The 17658-nt window shown below is 39.4% G+C and overlaps 1 pseudogene; it reads left to right on the top strand.

Annotated features, from left to right (window-relative positions):
- Nucleotides 1–17658, top strand: part of LOC123284152 (sodium/hydrogen exchanger 9B2-like) — a 52082-nt pseudogene that overhangs the window by 139 nt on the left and 34285 nt on the right.

The following is a 17658-nucleotide window of genomic DNA, read 5'->3' as shown; positions in this document are numbered from 1 at the left end:
AACATTTACAGAATGTATTCTGTAACAAGAAATTGTTGAGTATCTGGTTCATGCCCAACTGTTTCCTAGTCCTATTGATAATTGATAGGCTGCTCACAGACCCCAATGATAGAACAGATGTTTCCTCTAGGGGAAAGGATTTACATCTTTTGCACACAAAGCCTAGGAACACAGTATGTGGGGAATGGAGCTGCCTGTATATACACTTGTGTGAGGCGGTGGTGTTCTCAGTGTTTTTAGAGTCATGTATCCTGCATGTTAAAGAAAGCACAATTATGATAAGTTCTAAAGAGTTTTTAACAGCTTTATAAAGTTATTAAAGATATCTTGTAGATATCATAAAAGCTCTTTGCCTTTTTCGAAATCCATTCCTTTATTTTTCTGTGCTTTACATGAAGGACTGAAAGGTTTGAATTTACCAGTGTCCCTTCAGCACATGTATGCTTTCTTCTCAGGGAAAATCCTATAAAAGGAGGAGAAAGCATTGAGGGGACTATTTTGGGACTGCATGATGTACTTAGTACTTTTTTAAGATTTTCTGTGACATAGGCATTTTCACCATTTTACTGATGAAGAAACTTATCTGTACTGGTTAAGTAACTTGCCCCAAATGGCCCAACTAGGAGGCAGTGACACAGGATTTACAGTAAGGATTAATCCCATTGTCCTCTAACCACTCCGCATCTTGCCGTTTATGGTGTAGTTGATGCAGATATACACAGAGTTCCCTACAGACACATTCTCTTTCACCTCTCATCCTTTAATCCTGTGGTTTCTCTGCCTGTACTGGTCTTTATTTTCTTCACAAGAGTGGGTCCTCTTTCAAGGCTTGACCCCAGCCAAGTAGGCAATACCTCCTTTCTCCATTTAACTATGTGACTGTACTTCTCACATCACAATTAAATTACCTTGAGGTAACACTAGCTGCTATAACAGATAAACTCAAAATCTCAGTAACAACACAGAGGCAGCTTATTTCTCCCTCATGGAAAGTTCAATCAGGTGTTCAGCTAGTGGCCTTCTACTCAGTGATTCAGGAACCCACACTCTTTTTATATTATGGCTGTGCCATCCCCTAAGACCGTCGAGTCCTTAGTTTCCAGGCAATGGACAGGAAAAGAGAGGGTATGTGGAAGACTGCATGAGAGGTTTCTTACAAGTGAAGAGTAGAAGTAGCAGACATTGTTCATGCCCACGTCCTGTGGCCAGAGCTCAGTAACATGCCACACTGACTTGCAAGAGAGGCTAGGAAATGTCAAATACCTGTGTGCGCAGGCAGCAGGGGAAACTGGTTTGATGAACACATATCAGTCTCTGTGCCTCCCTTAAAGAATAGAGACTGCATCTCAGTCATCTTGGTATCTTATCCAGTGAAAGTCTGATGAACGTCACTGATTTTGAAGTGATGGGGTTGCTGTCTTATGTGCCCCAAATTGAAACTTACTACATTCTATTATGGTTGCTTAAGGAATGATCTGTCATTCTCTGATTAGGTTTTAACCTCTGAGTAGAGGAACTATGTCAGACTGTTTACTTTTGAATCCCCAGCACAAGGACTAGAACATAGCAAGAGCTTAATAGATGTTTGTCAAATAAGTGAGTGAGTCCTCAGAGAGAAGAAAGAGGGACAGAGCTAGTCTATGTGGAGTTAGGAAATACTAATTGACAAGGTGACTTGTAAGTTAAATGTTGAATGACTGATAGAATTTTACCAAGTAGAGAGAGCAAAAAGGAAGTGCAGGCAGGGATGGTAGTGGTGTTGTGTTACTGTTTTGTTTGTTTCATGGGTAGAAATTTAGAAAACAATCACATGTTTATAAGCCCAATTTTTTTTAATTCGATATTCAAATATTACAAATGAACTTCAGGGATGGGGAGGGAAAATATACAACTTTACAATGTATATGATCTCTATTGACTAAAAGGGTGGTCCTAAAAACCTTGGTATTGGTCTTTAGCTACTAAAATTGTTATTTTCGGTTTATTTGTTGAGATATATCAATACAAAGGCAGTGTTCTGGTTGTGTGTCCTCTGAAGATTTTGCACCATGTCAAGAAGCTAGGGAGATAGATATGTGTGAGCCAAAGGTCCCTCATCACTGCTCCTCATCAGAACTTCTCAGAGCTGGCTCTGCGTCAGAATCACCTGTTGGATTGGTTAGGGTGCTTTTGGCTGCAAGTAACAGGATATTTGGCCAAAATTACTTTCAAAAATACAGGTTTAATTTTTCCCACACAACAAGATGTCTGAAGGTAAGCGCGTCCAGGGTTTGTTCGGTCCCCAGTGATATCAGGCTCTAGGTCACTTTCTATGAGCCAATCTTGCCTTTTTCTTCATGGGTGAATGATGGCTGCTAGAGTTCCAAGAAACATAGTGCCCCTCCACAGCTCCATTTCCACACACACACACACACACACACACAATTTAAAGGCACAAAGAGGAGAGGGTTCTCTTGCTTCCCTGTCTTTTTATTAGGAGTCTTACCCAGTGGCCTCCAATAGCCTTGCTCACAAACTTCATTGGACAGAGTGAATTACGCTCAGCTCTGAACCACCAGCCGGCAGAGAGGAATGGTGTTAGAGAGATTGATTTAGCCCAGTTGTGATTTACCCCTTGGGGTGGAGGAGGGCCCCACCGGCATGCCTGAGCAGTGGTTTTAGGTAGTTAGTAAGTCCTGTCTGCCACACTTGGGGGGTTCAGTCTCTGGAGATTCTGATTGTAGTAGGCCTAGAAATAATATTTTAAACTTTCAATTAAATGCTTTTTTCCTAGGTGAGGAGAGAGATTACAAAGGAGAAAAGCAAGTACTGGGTCCTTTCTTACCTAGGGATAATTTCCTTTCATTCATATCTCATTATACAGTGTTTTACTTTACGTGTCTGTATCAGTTAACCAAACAGCAGAGCAGTTGTTTTTCTCTGATAACTTGGTCCCATGTGGTTGGCACGCTAACACTTTCAGATGAGGTCGTTCTTGTTCAGGAAAACATTCTCAGTCGTTTCAGTACTTATTTATCAAGGACATTTTAAGCCCTACTCTTCACTTGATCTGAATTCGTCACGGCTGGGCAGTGCTCCTTTTGGAAAATGAGCCTTAGATCAGAGTTGGTTAGCAGGACCCAGGAACTGGAAGGTTTCTGTATGTTCTATATAGAAGTACTGCGTGAGACTGAGAACCCCCCCTTTCAACACGTGAATGGATAAACCCCGAAGGTAGGTGATGTTTATCATTGTAATCATTATAGAAGGCTTCATGAACAGTCCTGGAGATGCTCCTTCAAATGTACGAATACAGCACATATTGTACTCCAGCAATATATGTAAATTCTCAATAAGAACATCCCAGTAAATGTTGGACAGTCCATATCACAGACAACAAACAACAGGAATAATCAGCCTTTATCCATGTAATGATCTTTTAGCAGTAATTCAGTCGATAGCAGTAAGCCTTTGGACATTTGCAAATCATAGTTCTTTTATTTCCTCTGAAATATTACTGAAAGCACTTTTTTTTTTTTAAGGAAGATCAGCCCTGAGCTAACATCTGCCTCCAGTCCTCCTCTTTTTGCTGAGGAAGGCTGGCCCTGAGCTAACATCCATGCCCATCTTCCTCTACTTTATATGTGGGACGCCTGCCACAGCATGGCTTGACAAGTGGCATGTCGGTCCGCACCTGGGATCCGAACTGGGGAACTTTAGGCCACCGAAGTGGAACGTGTGAACTTAACCACTGTGCCACCAGGCCAGCCCGCAGAAAGCACCTTTAAACATTTAGATTAATAAGATAACCTGAAAAAGAGAAGGCTGATTTAACAAACATCTCCTCTATGTGAAAGCGTGTTTACAAAAGGGTTTTAATTGTGCTTCACTTGCCAGAAGGAGCAGGGCAAGTGATAGGCTCCTTCAGCTCCACCTTTTCTCTGTCCCATTTGTTGGGTTTCAGGAAAAGGTTTCATTTGGTGAAAGATTTTTGGCTTAAGAAATATTTGAAAACTGCTGTAGAAGATTCTAGGCAGTTCTCCATTTTCTTAACCACAAAAACAAAAATGACCTTAAATTGTAGCGGGTGGGATTAAGTTACCTAAAGTCAAATGACGAGATTCTATCTCTGAAAAATAGTGTTACCAAGGAAAGCTGTATTCCTTTTCTCTAAAGCTTTAAGAATTGCATAAATTTTTTCAATGTATTTTAAATTGCGTAAGAAAGTCTTCTTGTAAAAATCCTAACAGTACAGAAATATAGAGAATGAAAATGAAATTTCAACCTCTTCAATTCCATTTTCCACCCCAAAGGCAACTACTATTAACAGACCTTTTTTCTCTATTTACATCCATACTCATATACAGAACTGCTCATCTTCTTGATGTGCAGTTTTCTCTCAGGTTTGGAGGAAAGACTAAGGAAACTGTTCAGGTCCACAGCTCTATGATTTTGGTGGCATATATCCATAATACTGGAAAGCAAAGCTCAAATTGAGCCAAGATTGTTTCTAAGTGTTTGGGTCAGTCCTGTAGGAAATTCTGTATATTAAGAATGCTAGAGAGTCAGCAGCCGTTGGCGTGTGTATGCAGGTGACACCTGACCTACTGACCTACATGCAAGTGGACAGGCAGATGGTCTTAGCAGCCACGTCCCTGGGCTCAGGTCAAACCTCCTTCTTCTATTGAAATCTGTATTTGAGTCACAGAATTTGATTAAATTCATGTTATTTACTGAATTTATGAAATCTATAAAATTTCACCATTTGACGCAGGATAGGTTTTTTTTCCTAATATAGTGTACAGGTTGTGATATCAGTCTGAATAAGGCACTACCTTGATGGAGAAGCAGAAAAAAACTTGTTTCTGTGTATAGGCGCTTTTATCTAAAATATCTTCCGAGTTCTCAGTGTAATTTTCTGATAAACAAAAATCTCTCAAAGCCTCTCAGCTTAACTGGATTTTTTTAAAAGAAAACCTCCTTAATTCTTAGAATCTTAAGACATGGTTAAGTGGCAAGGTGTCAGCCAGTTAACTATTAATTGAGAATATGTAAATAATATTTGTCATGAGAATAGGACAAAAGTTCTTGTTCCATTCATTTTGTCACCAATGTTGTACAACCATTTAGGTTAGTACAATTTTTTATTCATAATAAACTCTATTAACATTTCTAACAATGGGAAAGAGTAAAGCTGAACATAATACAAGGTAGAAAATAAAAATATTTGTATTTGCTTGTAGAAGATGTTTTCAAACTTCTTGTGGAATGTGTTTTCAAACTTAGAATTAACTATGAGTATATATGAGTGGGATTTTAAATAAAATATTATAGCAAAAATGTAAAAATATAATATAGTGATTTGGTAGCGATGCATGAAGTCAATGATACAGATTAAAGAACCAACTCATTTCACAAGTTTTTACACGGTTTTACTGTGAGGCTTGGCTGACATTGGCTATTAGTTGAAAAAGTTACTTAGCTTCTCTAGGCAGTAGTTTTCTCATTTGAATGTTAAAGAGATTAGACTAGGATATTTCTAAAGACCTTTCCAACTTTTTTTATTCCATTACCCTGTGATTCTTAATTTCTTGGAAACCACCTAGTTTCTCTGAATTTCCCCACTTTTTCATTTTTCCATCCCAGATACTCAGCATCTCAGATGCTTAACAGCTCTTAAAACTTCCCTGGGACTGAGGACTTCAAAAGTCTTCCGTGAACACAATGAAAAAATAATTAAGGTCCATTAACTAGAGTATTTTATTTAACCAACATTGTTTAAAGAAAGAGCATTTCACTTAAATTTATTTTTTGGATAACTGACACCTATTTTATTGAATACCAGATTTTTGCTTATTTTAACATTCTCTTTAAAGAAAATCTCTAAATTGTATTATATATTTTAATGCCTTTAATAACAGAAAATATCTCCACATCATTTTCTTTTCTTTTCTTTTCTTTTTCTTGGAGATGTAGAATCACCTTTCTAAACATCTCTTATAATACTGGGGATCTTTCAGGGCAGTTCAGGTATGAAGGTTCTTATGAAGGATGCATTTGGTGGCAAGTGACAGGAACCCAGCTCGAACTGGTGAGGAATTAATTGGCTCACCTAACTGAAAGGAGCTGCTTCTAGGTGTACCAACAATATGAGTATTAATCTGGAGCTCTCTCTCTCTCTCTCTCTTTGCATATTCAGAATCTGCTTTGCTCTATGATCATTCTTTGGAAGGCTTTTCTTATATGTCACAAAGATTGTCAACAGCAAGTCTGGGCTTAGCAACTCTAAAAGAAAGCAAGCTCTTTCCCAGTGATTCCAGGAAACACCATAAAGCTGACTCTCATTAGCCAGGTATGAGTCACTTGCTCATGCCTAGAACAGTCAGTGTGACCAGGGAAGGAGCTCCTCATTGTCTAGGCCTGTCCCCCTCTCTGGAACATTGGTGCAGTAGGGGGTTGGGGAGGTGAGGATGACGTGAGCCTCACATGAACCATGGATGGAGACTAGGGGAGCTGTGGATTCCACAAGAGAAAATTAGTGTGCTGTTGCCAAAAAAGGAGGGGAAGAGACACTTGGCAGGACAAAACTGTAAATACTCCTGTGGAAAAGACATTTATCCCCACGTTTTGTACACCTAGATTGCTCTTTTCCATCTCTTTCACTGTCAGCTGTCACTCGTGCTGTTGTCAGTTTGCTTCTTTACAATCTCTTCATTCGTTTGTTTTAATTTATAACGTCTTATCTTCTGAGGGTTTGGAAACCAGATGAGCAGAGTCATTAGAGTTGTTTTCAAAATAAGAGTTAATGGGCTCTGAATGAGGACTGGAGAGCCTCTCTCTGAGTAAGGGGTATAAACTTTCTACTTTTTAATGGATTTCATCACATTTCTTTTGGCCCTTCAAAAGTCATTTCTGGGGGCCAGCCCTGTGGCCAAGTGGTTAAGTTCACACGCTCTGCTTCGGCGGCCCAGGGTTTCGCTGGTTCAGATCCTGGGTGCAGACATGGCACCGCTCATCAGGCCACGCTGAGGCAGCGTCCCACATGCTGCAACTAGAAGGACCCACAACTAAAATATACAACTGTATACTGGGGGGAATCTGGGGAGTTAAAAAGCAGAAAAAAAAAAAAAGATTGGCAACAGTTGGTAGCTCAGGTGCCAGTCTTTAAAAAAAAGTCATTTCTGCATATTTTCTGATTTCTTTGCCAAAACTGCTTTCTTAATAGGTGATATACTATTGTAATTTTAAGATCCAATGACTATGAACAGTAAATGCCATGAACACAGTTGCTTTAAGTAAAAGTTACATTTTTGTGATTTTTCTAAATTTAAGTGGGTTTCTGACGATAGCTTACGTGTTCTTTTGGAAATGAAAACAGCAGAGAATAAACAAAGCTGAGCAGCTGTAAGTTGCTTTACTGGACTTACTAAAAGACTGGCATTTTATTTTACCTTTCCTCTTTGTAATACTGCTCTGATTGCAGATAAGTAGTTTAGCATTCATGGTGGAGTTTAGGGGAGAATAGGGAAATTTTTTTGAAACACAAAACTATGTATTTCCACAAATATCATATACTGTGCAACACACCAAGTTTTGATCATTTATGTTAAAAAGGACCAGAATAACATTAATAAAATAAATTCTCAAAGGCTTCATTTTAGTTAATAGTTTATCTCTACTAGAAATAATCAGTTGTACTTGTTGGCTGTTTAAAAATACTCTTCGTAAGTAGCATAATTGGCTGATTTTGAGAATTTGGTGGAGGTAGTTCTAGTGGCGCTGCCCAAGAGTTTCTATGTAATTCTACTAAAGAAAAAGGTGAAGAAATGACAGTGGTGAGTGTTACATCCACCTAATCAAGAAGCTGGCCTTGACAGAAAGAAGTAAAAAATATGGTCAAAGAAAATCAATGGGCTTAAGTAATAAATTCTTCAAGGTTAATAGGAAAAGCAGAAGGATTCTTAGAGATTTATGATAATTAGAGAGAAGGAATATGAGTGGCTTATAACCAACACTGTTGGATGCTTATCGTGTGCATGGTTGGAACTACTCGTCTCCATTTTGTAGATAAGGAATTAGTTAGAAAGAGGCTAAGCGATTTGGTATATGATGGAGCTGAACTTCAGACCCAGGTTTGTCCAACTCCAGAGCCAGCAGACCTGGTCACTTACTCTGAGATGAAGGGTCATTCTCTACAGAGGGTAAAGGCCAAGCCCCATGGTTTTGGACGTGATATTCCAAATCTCTACCCTCCTCCCCCGTTACTCTCAGCCTCCTCCTACATGCAAAGTGGGAGCAGCAAAGTTTCCCTCACACCCCACTGGCTTTCATGCTTCTATGCCCTTAAGACAAGGGTTTTCTGAGCCCAACATTTTCCTGTCAAAATGCTGTTCTTTCTCATTATGAGTCTAAATTTTGGAGTAAGTTTTTTAATTCAAAAAATTATATATACATATATATAATATGTCATCATATATGCATATGTTTATTATACATAATAAAAATCAAGCTGAAGGTTCTTTGAGATGCCTTTCTGGCTAACACTGTGTTTTGTAAGGAAGAAAAATGGTGGTGGTGATGGTGGTCGTGGTGGAAAGGATATAATTTTCTTTGAAATTTTAAATTCAAACATCTTGGCACTTTGTTAAACAGAAAATGATTCCTTGAGGCAGGAGTCCTGTCTAATTAATCTTTGTCTTTATGGCCTAGCATAGTGCCTGGCACATATTAGGCACTTAAATATGTGTTGAATTAGATTTTCCCTTATCTTACATAATTTTTCCTTTGGTCCTACCTAGGTTTGTAGTTTGTACCTCTACTATAATATTCATCATACATGTTGCATTAGGAATAACTTTGGTTACTAGTAAAAAGAAAACTTGACTAATAGTGGTTTAAACCATTACCTCAAAGCTTGGCAGCCCAAGACTGATGCAGCAACTCAAGGATGTCATCAGGGAACCCACTCCACTTCTGTACTCTCTTTGGTATAAGGCTTTTTATTCTCTTGGTGGAAAGAGGGCTGCTGTCCCCCAGGTAGTGTATCTACATCCAAGGAAGGAGAAAGGGAAATGTTAGAGGTGAAAAGTAAACAGTATGATTCTCAAAAGTCCTTCCCTTATTATTTGGGAATGAAAGCCCTTCCCAGGGACTCCCACTTATGTCTCATTACATAGAGCTGGGACACATGGCTACCTCTAGCTGCAAACATGGCTAAGAATTGGATTATGTGGCTTTTCAGCCTCTATAGCCTGGGCAGCCAGGGGAGAAAAGGTTGAAGTGGGTGTTTACGAAGCCAACCTTGTAGGTCTGCCCTACAAGTTTTTAGTTACTTGGTATAAGTTTATGTTTCCTGGCATACCATAAGCCTATGGAAAACAAAGAATGTGTTTTGGCAATCTTTGAGTTACCCATAATAACCAGCAGGAGACTACCATAGCACTTATAGTGTCTAAGACATTGTGGCTACTCAATCAATGTTGTATTTTTTTACTTTAATTCAGAAATAAGAGCCGGGCAGGAATTAGTGACTCTGGTTTCTCTGAAAATGATGGAGTCCATAGATTTCTCTTTGGTGACTCATTTCCTCTATCAACATTGGAAAATTACCTGGAGCTTTCCTGCTTCATCAAGTTGGCCCATTACAGAGGACAATTTAACAGTAATATTGCCTGGAATGTGTAAAGTATAACTCAAAAAACAGGATGGGAGAGAAATCATGAACATATGATGGTCAACAAGGGCTTTTTTAAGAGAGATAAAAAGGTAGATAAGCAATAGGATAATATATTGTAATCAAAGAAAAGATTAGCAATTGAAAGTTAAGAATAATCTAAAATATCTTAGCCATTCAGAGTTCTAAGGGGAAAAATAAGTACAATTCATTCCTTTAAATGGCTCAAATTGCTGTCTGATTCATTTATTTAAATCCCAAATTGCTATTCTATATCTATACTGTTTCTCCTTCAGAACAGATCTTGTTCCTTTTCCCTCTATCATCTTACTCTTAATTATCAATCATGGAGAATGAAGATAAGACAATTGAACATGAAGATTTGGCACCATCCACAGAGATGAATAACATAGCCTCTACGGATCAAGAAACCCAGGTAAATCTGTGATCAAGTGTAGACCGTCTCAACCATTTCCTTAAGGAAGGGACTTCCAAATCTATGATAGCAACGTGTCCTCTTCGTTCTCTGTCACTCAGTTAACAATTCTCCCATTCTTAATCCCCAAGCTTGTACAGTAGGTGTGACTACCAATTTTCCCAGTCATTTTAGCAGCTAGCCCTACATAAAACTGCAGAAATAGAGAGCCTGTGAAATGCTTTGTGTTCGCAGCCTAAACCCTAGAATGCTTCTGGTTTCTTCCCTCTCTGTTTTTATTGCTTAAATTTAAGTAGATGAATGAATGTGAATTGTTTTTCATCACAGATAGTTATTTTTTTTCTGAACCACTTTGATATATTTACCAACTATTGCTTTGAATCATATCTTAAATAGGCTAATTTTTAAACAGTATTGCAAATGTAATGACATTGTATGTGACTCAGGCATTTATAATGCTACAATAGTGACTCAGTGGTAAACACCCCTAAGAGAGTTCTTGTTCCAAGCAGTAGCTGATTAGCTAGAAATGAAGCTGTATATTTCCCCTATGAACTGTTACCCTTAATTCTAATAATGGAAATTTTATTCGTGATGTGGTGGCTCAGTGAGTATAAAAATGGACAGCAAATGTACAGTTTTAAGTATTTTTTTAATTGCTTTAAACACAGGAGGAGACAGTTATGAACCTCAAAGGTACAGAGGGAAATGAACCAACAGAAGGAAGTAACCTATTGAGTAGCAGTGAAAAAAGGCTGCAGGAAACACCAACTGAATCAACTCATTTGCAAAGACTGAGACAAACATTTGCTTGCCTCCACATGGTTTACTGGATAGAGTGATAACAAATGGTATGTAAATGGTACGGGTGAATTCAGAAAGATGGTAAAAGATGAAGTTGTCATATAATGAAAGATTTCAAATAATATGGTTTAAAGGACAAAAAGAAGTTTATTTCTCTCACACATAAAAACTACTAGGTGGGGTCAGCCAGGTGGTGTACTGGTTAAGTTCACATGCTCCCTTTCAGCAGCCCAGGGTTTCACCATTCGGATCGTGGGTGCAGACGTAGCACCCCTCATCCAGCCATGCTGAGGCAGCGTCCCACACAGCAGAACTAGAAAGATCTTCAACTAGGATATACAACTACGTACTGGGGCTTTGAGGAGGAAAAAAACAAGAAAAAAGAGGAAGATTGGCAACAGATGGTAGCTCAGGGCCAATCTTTCTCACCAAAAAAAGGATACCTTAAAACCATATTTAAAAAAAAAAGAGGGGTCGGCCCCATGGCCGAGAGGTTAAGTTGGCAAGCCCCACTTTGGTGGCCCAGGGTTTCACCAGTTCAGATCCTGGGCGCAGACATGGCACCACTCATCAAGCCACACTGAGCGGCGTCCCACATGCCACAATTAGAAGGACCTACAACTAAAAATACACAACTATGTACCAGGAGGCTTTGGGGAGAAAAAGGAAAAATAAAATCTTAAAGAAAAAAAGGGGAGAGTAGAAACGGGTGGGCTTCCCTTCTGAAAAGAAAAAAAAAAGTTACTGGGTGAACAATTCACAATGGTATGTGTCTTTATTCCACACAGTCACTAGGGGCCCAGGCTGAAAAGCTCCACCATCTTCAACATGGAGGGCTTCCAAGAGCACTGTGGTCACCACCATTCCAGCTGTCAGAAAGAGGAAAAGAGCAGAGATCAAGGACCTTTTCCTCTTCTGCGTCAGAGTAATCTCACAGGATTATGTTAGACCTCCAATGAGAAAAGTGATTGAGAAATCAGTTGTAAACAGAAAAGCATTACATAAATGTTGGTTGTTATTACTGTTAAGTAATGCAACTAAGGTTTAAGCCAACACAGCTACACTTCCAAATGTCACATCATTTTATAAGGAAGAATCCTCGTTTGCAATTCAATTTATTCCCATAGAGCTGCTATTACTTAAAACATTTGGGAGGAGTGACGTCAGCAATATGGCTGAGTGAGCTAGTCCCTTCCTCGCTCTCCCTTTTGAGTTATAACTAAATGGACACTTACTGACCAACAGAGGAAACCCACACAGCACAACAGGATGCCTGAGAGACACACGCAGCTATAAATCTGAGGGTGGGTGGACTGGCCCCCCAGGAAGTGATGGAGACAGGTGAGCACACCCTGTTCTCCCCGCTAACCCTGTGCATGCAACACGAACACTCCAACCTGGTGCAAGCACCTGGAAAGTGGGAACACGCAGCAGGGCAACCATAAGAGGAGGCGGCGGTAACCCTTAGCCTGCACTCGTGGTTGATCTCCCAGTGGAGAGAGGGAGCCCACCACACCCCTGTGCGGTAAAGGAGCAGCCATAGCCCAGGTCCCAGCAGGGAAGCCCTGCCCACCAAGCTCAGCAGCCCCACGGACTGCAGATCGTAAACAGGGACCTCAGCAGATTTCCAAGCTGGGGCAAATACTTCGCAGGTGTGCATGAATGCTCACAGTGCAGCTGTGCTCCCAAAGAGGTAACCAGTCCAGGCAACTGTGGGAATAGGTGTGGCAGCTTTGAACCCACATGCACTTACTTTCCTGGTGGGGAGGGGGAGCCCACCATGCCCCAGGGCTGTCAAGGAGCAGCCATAGCTCAGGTCTCTGCCTGGAAGCCCTGCCCACCAAGCTCAGTAGCACCACGGACTGTGGATCATAAGGGACCTCAGCAGATTTTTGTGCTGGGACAAACACTTCCAGGCACACATGAGTGCTCCCAAAGAGGGAACATGTCCCAGGCAGCTGTGGGAATAGGTGAGGTAGCTTTGAGCCCACTGGTGATCACTTTCCGGTGGAGAGGGGGAGCTCAGAGTGCCCCTGAGGCACCAAAGAGTGGCCCTAGCCTAGTGAGGAAGCCCCGCCTGACAAGGACAGTCCACACAAGTGCCTGAATGCATCCCAGGCTGGGGCAAGCACCCATAATACCCCCACAGCTTCCAGCAGATGGGGTACGGCCAGAAACACTACTCCTGCTCCCCGCTAGCGGTAACAGGGGGAATCTGCATCCTAAGAATACCACAAATGCCACAACAAAAGATTAGTTCATCAAACACCATGAGAAACTGCAGCAACAATTCAGACCAGGAGGAAAATGACAATTCTCCAGAAACCAACATGGAAGATACAGAAATATACAAGCTAAATGACCGAGAATTCAAAATAGCCATCATAAGGAAACTCAACGATTTACAAGAAAACACAGAAAGACAGTTCAAGGAGCCCAGCAACAAAATGGATCTCTTCACCAAAGAGATTAAAACTATAAAAAAAATCAAGCAGAAATTCTGGATATGAAAAACACAAATAATAATCTAGAATCATTAAGAAATAGAATTGATCTTATGGAGGAAAGAATTAGTCTTCTTGAGGATAAAAATGTAAAAATTCTACAGGTGGAGGAGGAGACAGAACTAAGATTTTTTCAAAATGAAGGAATTCTTCAAGAAATATCTGACTCAATTAGGAAAAGCAACATAAGGATTATAGGTATCCCAGAGGGAGAAGGGAGGGAGAAAGAAGCAGAGAGCTTATTCAAAGAAATAATTGCTGAGAACTTCCCAAACATGGGGATGGTTTCAGATTTACAGATAAATGAAGTTAATCGTATGCGCAACTTTATCAATGTGAAAAGACCCTCTCCAAGGCATATAATAGTAAAAACGGCAAAAGTTTGGGATAAACAAAGAATATTAGGAGCAGCAAGGTACAAGAAGATAACCTACAGAGGAAGCCCCGTCAGGCTTTCAGCAGATTTCTCAGCAGAAACCTCACAGGCTAGGAGAGAATGGAATAATATATTCAAAATACTGAAAGACAAAAACTTTCAGCCAAGAATACTCTATCCAGCAAAACTTTTCCTCAGATACAATAGAGAAGTGAAAGCTTTCCTGGATGAACAAAAGCTGAGGGAGTTCACTGCCACCAGACCTCCCCTACAAGAAATAATTAAAGATGCCCTCACACTGGCAACAAAAAGGCGAAGGTCTACAAAGCTCTGAGCAAGAAGGTAAATAGACAGACATGATCAGAAACCTGCAGCTCTCTACCAGAATAGGAAGGTAAAGACTCAATTACAACTTAAAAGAGAAAGGGAAAGAAAGCATCAGAAGCAATGATAAACACTTCAACTTAGCCACAAACTCAGGAAATTAAAAACAGAACATTGTGTAACAGCAATTACCCAGAAGGGGAGAGGAAATGGAAGGAACTTGCTTAGGTTAATGGCGATAAGAGGCTATGAGAAAATGGACTGTCTCATCTCCAATATCTTTCATACAATCCTCACGGTAACCACTAAACAAAAAAATCAGAGCAAAACCACAATTCACAAAGAGAGAGAACTGAGAAATCCCTCTTGGAAAACCAACAAAATGAAATGGCAGTCAGAAATGGAAAGGAAGAGAAACAGTGGAATCATAGAACAACTAGAAAACGAGATAAAATGGCAGCATTAAGCCCTCATATAACAATAATCTCTCTAAATGTAAATAGACTGAACTCTCCAATCAAAAGACATAGAGTAGCTGGATGGATTAAAAAACAAGACCCAACAATATGCTGCCTCCAGGAAACGCACCTCAGCTACAAAGACAAACATAGGCTTAGAGTGAAGGGATGGAAGACAATACTTCAAGCTAATGGCCAACAAAAGAAAGCAGGGGTTGCCATACTTTTTATCAGACAAGGCAGACTTCAAGTTAAAGAAGACAATGAGAGACAAGGAGGGGCAGTATTTAACGATAAAAGGGAAATTCCATCGAGAGGACATAACACTTATTAATATATATGCACCTAGCACAGGGTCACCAAAGTACATAAAGCGATTATTAACAGACCTACAGGGAGAAATTAAGAGCAACACAATCACAGTAGGGGACCGCAGCACCACACTTACTTCAAGGGACAGATCATCCAGACAGAAATTCAACAAGGAAATTGCAGATTTAAATGAAACACTTGACCAGATGGAGTTAATGGACATATATAGAGCATTCCATCCAAAAACAGCGGAATATACGTTCTTCTCAAGTGCCCATGGAACATTCTCAAAGATAGACCATATGTTGGATAGCAAGGCAGCCTCAATAAATTCAAGAAGATTGAAATCATCCCAACCATCTTTTCTGACCACAATGCTAGGAAGCTAGAAATCAACCACAAGAACAAAACTGGGAAAGTCGGAAATATGTGGACATGCTATTGAACAACCATTGGATCATTGAAGAAATCAAAGAGGAAATTAAAAAATAACTGGAGACAAATGAAAATGAAAATACAACATACCAATTCTTATGGGATGCAGCAAAAGCAGTCATGAGAGGGAAATTCATAGCAACACAGGCCCACTTCAACAAGCAAGAAAAATCTCAAATAAGTAATCTTAACATACAGCTAACAGAGCTAGAAAAAGAAGAACAGATAAAGCCCAAAGTCGGCAGAAGGAGGGAAATAATAAACATCAAAGCAGAAATAAATGAAATATAGACTAAAAAAGCAGTAAAAAGGATTGATGAATCTAACAGCTGGTTCTTTGAGCAGATAAACAAAATTGACAGAACCTTAGCCAGACTCAACAAGAAAAAAAGAGAGAAGGCTCAAATAAATAAAATTAGAAATGAAAGAGAAATTACAACAGATACGGCAGAAATACAAAGGATTATAAGAGACTATTGTGAAAAACTGTATGCCCACAAATTTGATAACCTAGAAGAAATGGATGGATTCCTATACTCATATAACCTCCCAAAACTGAATCAATAAGAAACAGAATCTGAACAGACCAATCACAAGTACAGAGCTTGAAAGAGTAATCATAAACTTCCCAAAAAACAAAAGTCCAAGACCAGATGGCTTCTCTGGAGAATTGTACCAAACATTCAAAGAAGATTTAGTACCTATTCTCCTCAAACTATTCTGAAAAATTGAAGAAGAGGGAACATTTCCTAACACATTCTGTGAGGCCAACATTACCCTGATACCAAAACCAGACAAAGACAACACGAAGAAGGAAAACTACATGCCAATATCACTGATGAACTTAGATGCAAAAATCCTCAACAAAATATTGGCAAACTGAATACAGCAATACATTAAAAGAATCATACACCATGATCAAGTGGGATTCATTCCAGGGACGCAGGGATGCTTCAACATCCATGAATCAATCAGTGTGATACACCACATTAACAAAATGAGGAATAAAAATCACATGATCATCTCAATAGATGCAGAGAAAGCATTTCACAAGAGCCAACATCCATTTATGATAAAAACTATCAATAAAATGGGTATTAAAGGAAAGTACCTCAACATAATAAAGGCCATATATGACAAACCCACAGCCAACATCATACTCAATGGGGAAAAACTGAAAGACATTCCTCTGAGAACAGGAACGAGACAATGGTGCCCACTCTCACCACTCTTATTCCACATATTACTGGAGGTTTTGGCCAGAGCAGTTAGGCAAGAAAAAGAAAAGGAATCCAAATTGGAAAGGAAGAAGTGAAACTTTCACTATTTGTAGATGATGTGATTCTATATATAGAAAACCCTAAAGAATCCACCAGAAAACTCCTAGAAATAATCAACAACTACAGCAAAGTTGCAGGGTACAAAATCAATTTTAAAAAATCAGTTGCATTCCTATACGCTAACAATGAACTAGCAGGAAAAGAAATCAAGAATACAATCCCATTTACAGCTGCAAGAAAAAGAATAAAATACCTAGAAATAAACTTAACCAAGTAGGTGAAAGATGTGTACACTGAAAACTATAAGTCATTACTGAAAGAAATTGAGGAAGATGTAAAGAAATGGAAAGATTTTCCATGCACATGGGTTGGAAGAAGAAACATAGTCAAAATGTCCATACTACCTAAAGCAATCTACAGATTCAGTGGAATCCCAATCAGAATCCCAATGACATTCTTCACAAAAATAGAACAAAGAATTCAAAAATTTATATGAAACAACAAAAGACCCCAAATAGCCAAAGCAATCCTGAGAAAAAAGAACAAAGCTGGAGGTATCACAACCCTGACTTTAAAACATACTACAAAGCTACAGTAATCAAAACAGCGTGGTAGTGGCACCAAAACAAACAGATCAATGGATCAAAATTGAAAGCCCAGAAATAAAACCACACATCTATGGACAGTTAATCTTTGACAAAGGAGCAAAGAATGGAGAAAGGAAAGTCTCTTCAATAAATGGTGTTGGGAAAACTGGACAGCTACATGCAAGAGAATGAAAGTAGACCATTATCTTTCACCACACACAAAAATTAACTCCAAATGGATTAAAGATTTGAATGTAAGAACTGAAACCGTAAAACCCCTACAAGAAAAAACAGGCAGTACACTCTTTGACTTTGGTCTTAGCCACATCTTTTTGAATACCGTGTCTACTCGGGTAAGGGGAACAAAAGAAAAAGGTAACAAATGGGACTACATCAGACTAAAAAGCTTCTACAAAGCAAAGGAAACCATCAACAAAATGAAAAGACAACCCACCAACTAGGAGAAAATATTTGCAAATCATTTATCAAA

The sequence above is a fragment of the Equus asinus genome, unplaced genomic scaffold (assembly GCF_041296235.1).
Source record: "Equus asinus isolate D_3611 breed Donkey unplaced genomic scaffold, EquAss-T2T_v2 contig_645, whole genome shotgun sequence".
NCBI classification, from domain to species: domain Eukaryota; kingdom Metazoa; phylum Chordata; class Mammalia; order Perissodactyla; family Equidae; genus Equus; species Equus asinus.
Note: the sequence above shows the minus strand (reverse complement) of the source record. Positions and strands in the feature narration are given on the sequence as shown.